The 6,757-nt window shown below is 40.7% G+C and overlaps 1 long non-coding RNA gene across 1 annotated transcript; it reads right to left on the bottom strand.

The window, feature by feature from the left end:
- Positions 1-444: 444 nt before the first annotated feature.
- Positions 445-2,715, bottom strand: LOC114623135. The gene is made up of 2 exons (XR_003711724.1): positions 2,536-2,715; positions 445-725 (listed from the first exon to the last, which is right to left on the bottom strand). It is a non-coding gene; the product is annotated as an uncharacterized LOC114623135 (long non-coding RNA).
- Positions 2,716-6,757: the final 4,042 nt, after the last annotated feature.

The following is a 6,757-nucleotide window of genomic DNA, read 5'->3' on the forward strand; positions in this document are numbered from 1 at the left end:
TAAGAACAGGATAAACCATCTACTTGATGGTACAGGACTAGCATAAAAAGATGCTGAGTCCTAAGAGGTATCTCAGTGTATACCTGCCAAACAAGCATGATGACCTCATTTTGATTCCAAGAAACCATATAAAGAGTCAAGCATGGTGGTCCACTCCTGCCATTTCTATGCTAGGGAGATAGAGAAAGAATGAACCCTTGGTCTTGCTGGTCAGCCAGCCTAGCCTAAATGATGAGTCAAGGACCCATTGAGAAACTGTCTCAAAGGTTTCAAAGGTGTTTAATACCTGGGATCAAAAACCTGAGGTTGTCCTCTGTCTTCTACATGTAAACACACATGTGTGTCTACACACACACACACACACACACACACACACACACCACCTCCACTTCCACCCCCCACCCCCACAAACTGAGGAGACCAGAGTATTTAAGACTATTTGGGTTACTGGAAAGGCAGACATTCTTGTTTTATGGCAGCCTTAATAAAAAGGCTGGAAAACAATCTTGGAAACATAATCTTGAATGGCAGATAGATTTTTAAAATAAGATGTAAGGAAACATGAAGTTTCAAAGAGTACAGGAGACGTTTCTTCAAATCCTGCTGCCTCTACTGGGGCCGAGAGAGCAGGATGTACCATCACATTTCAAATCCTTGACTTCCGCTTTTGAGTTCAACAATGCTTCTGTGTTTTCTTAAGATTTCCCAGAAGTGAACAAGCAGTCCTGGAAAAAGGAAGTTAAACAATGATTTGCTCAATTTGAAAGCAACATCGCTTCATCACATGAGCCTAAACCTTTCCCAAATGAAACACCCCTGCCTCGACCCCTGCCTCGACCCCTGCCTCGACCCTTGCCTCGGCCCGCACCCCCATCTCCCCCCACCCCCCACACACACTAAATTCATCCAGAACAACAGTAAGGTCCATATAATTAATTGCCCGTTCTTTGTCATTGGCTGGAGTTTTGCTAAAATGAGTGATCCGGTTTCTTAGGAGTGATTGGTACCTCTGTCACTGCCTGTGGAAGGCTCCTTTGCACTTACTCTTTCAGGACCAGTAGGGGTTAGGTAAACAATGACCTCATCCTTTTGTGCTGTCTTCCTGACATTACATCTCAACACAGAGGTAAGGTCAGGTGACTTGGTCCATTTTGCTTTTCATAGTTTTGCCCTTTATGGATCATTCTTAGAAAAAATGGATTGCCGTTTGACATTCGTCTTTGTTGTTATTCACAGTAAAAGTAATGTTTGTGTCTTAAAAAAATATGAGAGACAAGAGAGAAGACCAGAAGGTACTGATGATCACATTCCCCCCCCTCCCCTGCACACAAGAAACTTTCATATTTTGAAACACTTTAAACATTCTTCTGAGCCTTCTTTTGGTGGAAACAGTTGTTAGGACTTGCTGATTTTTTTTCAGCACTACCAAACTTGGCATTCCTCAGGAGTTACTTAAGTCCAAAATATTGCAGTTGAGTTAAACTTTAACCAGCCTTAGTGGCTAGTTTATACATTGTAAAACTTTGTGGAGTACTTTGTATCAGCAAATACCTCAAGCCCAGAATCCTGGAGCCTGCATTGCCTTTGTCATTAAGACACAACACTGAGCGTTTTCTTTCTCTAGCATTGCAGGCACGTTCCTTTGATTTGAAAGCTTTGCATATTACCCAAGGACTTCTGTATCTAAACTATGCTAAAGACACACAGAAAGGGAATGACCTCATGGATTTTGTCAGTTGGGCTTTGTGTTTAGCTAACTCCGGTGAGTCACAGTCTTGTGATCAGCCAGGCACCTTTCCAATCCAAGGCTGTTAAGATCATTGACAACAGAACCTGTAGATATCTTGAAGAGGAGATTTCAACAAGTGACCTGCCTGCTTGGATATACCAGTTTCCGTAGGGAAGTTAAAAAAAAAAAAAGAGGTTCCTATTCTTGATGAATAACAAAGCAGCAGCCAGGAGATTGAAGTTAGTGAAGCTGACTCACTTCCTGGTTTCCAGATGAAAAGAGTTGTCCAAGTAATGACTCTCACAGGGAAATAATACTTCCTTCAGTTTACTACCTGTGTCTTTTTCAAGCAGGGGTGACTATCACACTGACCTGTCAGTACTTTGGTATGTTGAAAAGTTAAAATTTAATTATGAAATAATACTATGCATTAAGAATCAGCTCCTTCAGTCTGTAAGAACTGCTGACTTCAGATATACCCCAGAAAAAATGGCAATGTTGCATAAGCATGCGCCCGCCCTGACGACTGAAGATCTCCCCTCCCCCATTCAGCGATGGATAGCATTAATGTGTGCTTCCTTATTATTAATGTTTTTGAAAAGCAACACTTAATTGCCAATAACGTCATTGTTAGCCTGAAGCATTTTTATCTGAGAGTTTCAAGTGAGCGTGTGTGTGTGTGTGTGTGTGTGTGTGTGTGTGTGTGTGTGTGTTTTCTAAACCTAGGTCACATGGAGGATGAATGTAGACCAGGAACACTGTGCTGGAGGCAGCTTACAAGGGGGGTGCACTGGAGGGATACTCACCATTGGTATCTGGAGAGGGTATAAACACACAAGGCTGTGGAATTTTCAGCGATGTCATGCTGACAAACTGACTCAGCAGGAGCTACCCACACAAGAAAGGGACAGTGGATCTTCACTGCTGCCCCCAGAAGGACATTATGGGAAACCAGGAAACTTCTGCCTCCCTGACTTACTATATTCCTTTGGGTGGACTGATCAGGAGACATTCCGAGAGCCAAACATGTTGAGAGAAAAAATGTCTAATAAATTCCTCTGATAATCACCAAAGGTCACAGTTTCTAAATATAATGTGTATTTGTTGTTATTTGTTTTGTTCTTTTGAGACAGTGTCTCACTCAGGAGTTATGTCTAGCCTAGAACACTCTACATGGACCAGGCTGAAATTCACAGAGATATGTCGGATTGACGTCCCACCACCATACTGAATCTAACTCCATCTCAATAACACCTTATAAAACTGGGATAGAACCCTATAAATAAGAACTTCCTACTTCCCTTCATTTCTGAAGCACTCCTTACCTTGGTGTGTCTGTTTCTGAATTCGCCTAGAATTCCAATAGTCGTACAATTCTTCTTATTGAGAAATCACAAATTGTGAAACATGTCAAATGGGGCACATTTAAAAATAACCATCCTTCCTGCTGTTTAGGTGAAGCTACTTGCTTGTTTGGGGTTGCTAATGGGAATGACTGAGTGTGTGTGATTCCCTCTAGAGCCAGCTTGTTTGCTCAGAGGGAAAATTCATGGAACAGGCTGCATTCCAGGACATTAGCCAACCACTCTGCAAAACGGCTGCAGTTGGGTCCTAGAACTATCTGCTATTAAGGCTGGAGAGGCAATACGCCTGCGAGGCAGAGATCCTTTTACTAGATGTCAATTCAAGCTCTAATTAACTGGACTTGTTTTCTTTACTGTGTGGCCTTTGAGAGAGTTGTTTTGTAGCTCAGGCTTGCCTCAGTTTCACTACGTATCCTAGATGGTCCTCAATCTCCTAAATGCTGGGATTCATGCATGGCAACAGGACTTTTGTTTGTGGAGACAGGTTCCTATGTAGAGCAAGATGGCCTCAAACTCACTGTGCAGGCCAGGATGACCTTGAACGTCTAAGCCATTTACTTTTACCTCCCAAATCTGAGATTACGGTATCATCATGCTTGGTTTATGCTGTGCTGTCGATAAAACATAGGATTTTATAGATGTTAGACAAGGATTCTGTTGAGCTACATTCCAAGCCTTCAACAAGACTTTTCATAAGTGATTCTATCTTGCTCTTGGATTCTTGATAAAATGCCCATGATTTTTCTAGTCTGTGGAAATTCACGGAATTTTCTTCTTTAAAGAAAATACTTCTGGAGTTAGAGAGATGACTCAGTGTTTAAAAAGTATTACTGCTATTCCAGAGGATCTAAGTGCAATTCCTAACCATGTGTATTGGCTCACAACTGACTAACTCCAGTTCCAAGGGGACCCAATATACATGTATACATATACACATATGTATACATATAATAAAATGGTTTTTAAAATAAAATTAATAAAGTACTTCTGTACTTAGCAATTGATTATACCAGTGAACTTGAATCTGAACATTATGTTATAGGACAGTGGTTGAAGAATAATTGCAAGAATAACAGAGCCCAGACTATGCTGCTTCTGGTTTCCATTAATGACTCTGAGACCCAGTGGTATGGTTCCGCAGTTGGAATCTGAGAGTCTCATTGTTCACCAGTGAAGGTAGTAGCTGGGATCCCAGAAGAATGCTGGTCTTGTTTACCTCTTGCAGGGCTGTCTATAAATTGGACACCTGTAATTGGATCTGTGTTACAGAGGGAGCTTTCAGGCGAGAGTGCATTAGAAGAAAAAAAAAGTAGTCTCTTGATTAGCTTTGATGAGGATTCAAAATTCACACCCCGAGGTGCTCACCCCTATGTATCTGTAGCTGGAAATGAAGCCTTTGGGGAGGCAGCAAAATGAGGTTTAAATGTGGTTGTAAAAATGAAGCCTTGATCCAGTAGGACTTCACCAAAGGGCTCCCCTCCTTGTAACCAGAGGAAAGACTGTGTGACAAAGAGAAAGACCCTGTTAGCAACTTGACCCTGGATACAAACAATCTAGAACTTCGAGGAAATAAGGTTCCGTTGAGGCCAACAAGCACAGGAAGCATTTTAGAGCCCTGGTACTCTCTTAGGGCTTTGGGCTATGTACTCCATTTCTTCATAATAATGTACTGGGCAGCATGCTGCTTTCACTGACAAGCATTCTGCAAATACACCCCTCTCCAAACAATGCACGTAGCAGACTGAGAGTTTCTGAAAACAACACGTGCATTTGACTCTAAGATAGGGATTCTCAGCCTTCCTAATGCTGTGCCCCCTCTAACACAGTTCCTCATGCTGTGGTGACCCCCTCAACCGTAAAATTATTTTCACTGCTACTTCATAAGTATAATTTTGCTACTTTAATGGATTGTAATGTAAATATTGTCTATGTTTTCTGATGGTCTTAGGTGACTCCTGTGAAAAGGTCATTTGACATCCCCCTCAAAGAGTCTCAACCCACAGGCTGAGAACCACTGTTAAGCTTCCCATCTTTGAAAAATGACATGGCTTCTTCATTCTTGGTAGCAAGCATATTTAGGACAGTTTCTATTCAAGTATATTCCTGACGTATCTGGGTACAAAGAACTGGTTTGGGTGCACATGCAGCAAAGCAAATCTATGTCCTCTAGTGTTTTTCTGGGGAAAATTATTCTGCCATTCATCATCTTATGCCTATGCATAATTGGGAATGCACATGATTTAATGATGTGGGCATCATGGGAAGGGACATACACAGTAGAGAAATGATTATGTAATCTATCAATCAAAGTAGAGAATCACTGAAACTACAATTTTTGAAAATCAGCTCTTCTTTCCCTCCACCACATACAAAGAGACCCTGGATTGTATCTTGCTTGGGTCTTTAAGTATCTTTCCTTATATGGTTCCCAGTTAATCTTCACAGTTACAGGTCTTTAATCCGTACTATTGCTTTGCATCAAATAAAATTACTTTGCTTTTTACAAAATCTATTTTAACTCGTATTGAGAAGTTTTAGATCAGAGGCTAAGAACCTGGAAACACTAGGGTCAGATGCTGTCCTCCAGTAACAGAGTCATGCAGCTTGTGGTATTGTGTTACAGCATATCAGACTAAGACAACGTCTTCAACTCCCTTAACAGGAAGGGGGAAAAATCTCCTTCTTTCTTAAGGCTCTTGCCAATGCTGCTCTTTCTCTGCCTGCTTGACTAGAAGCAATTTGCAGTTAGAACTAAGGATATATTGTTTATCCCTACTCTAAGTCTTAGCCAAATTAAATGAATGAGTGACAGTTAGCCAGTCTGTACCAGAACGCTGAAAGACTTTGTTTCTGGTTTGATTTCAAACTCATCAGGGACAATAAGAATTATGCATAAAAACCTGGCTATTTTGAGATAGGTGAGCAGTGTTTATTTTTCTCTGGAATGCTCCAACTAATTATCTCAGATCTGACCTTCAACTTTCATATCAAGATAAAATGGAGTGCCGACCTTCCGATTCCACAGAGGGATCTCTTTAATTTCCCTCAAACAGAAGATGTTTATTAACCTATAATGTAAATCCCACAGAATTCTCTGATACTTGACCAGCCTTCTTTGTCCTGCCCTCTCTATGTCTAATAGTTTAATCTCTTCTTAGTAAAAATGTAAAAACAAAGCTATTGAACCAGAGGACTCCATTGGACTTTGACAGATCTCTTTTTTCTCAGAAGAGAATAAATGTGAGGAAAGAAAGACCATGCTTTTCTTGTGGCCTGAGAGTTAATTTGTGATGAAGTTTTCAACTCAAGGCAGTACTCATTAAGAGACTTGGAATATAGCACAGCTGGCAGAGTGCTGGCCTAACAAACATGAACTTCTCGGTTCAATTTCCAATATGAGATCAACCTATCCTCGTCTATTATTCTAGCACTTGGGAGATGAAGGCAGGGGAATCTGAGTTTAAAGTTGTTTTGGTTGCAGAGTTTGAAGGCAGTCTGGAATACATGAGATTTTGCCTCAAAGTGTAGAAAGGTAATGATTTAAATATGATCAGAAAAATAGGTTATATGGGCTAATAACACAAGAGATTAACACTTGTTAGTTGTGCTCCTTGAAAAGCTACGACTATTGTAGAACAATTCAAAAGATTTTTAATTCCTATAT

Source organism: Grammomys surdaster, unplaced genomic scaffold, assembly GCF_004785775.1.
Source record: "Grammomys surdaster isolate TR1022 unplaced genomic scaffold, NIH_TR_1.0 194, whole genome shotgun sequence".
Classification (NCBI taxonomy): Eukaryota; Metazoa; Chordata; class Mammalia; order Rodentia; family Muridae; genus Grammomys; species Grammomys surdaster.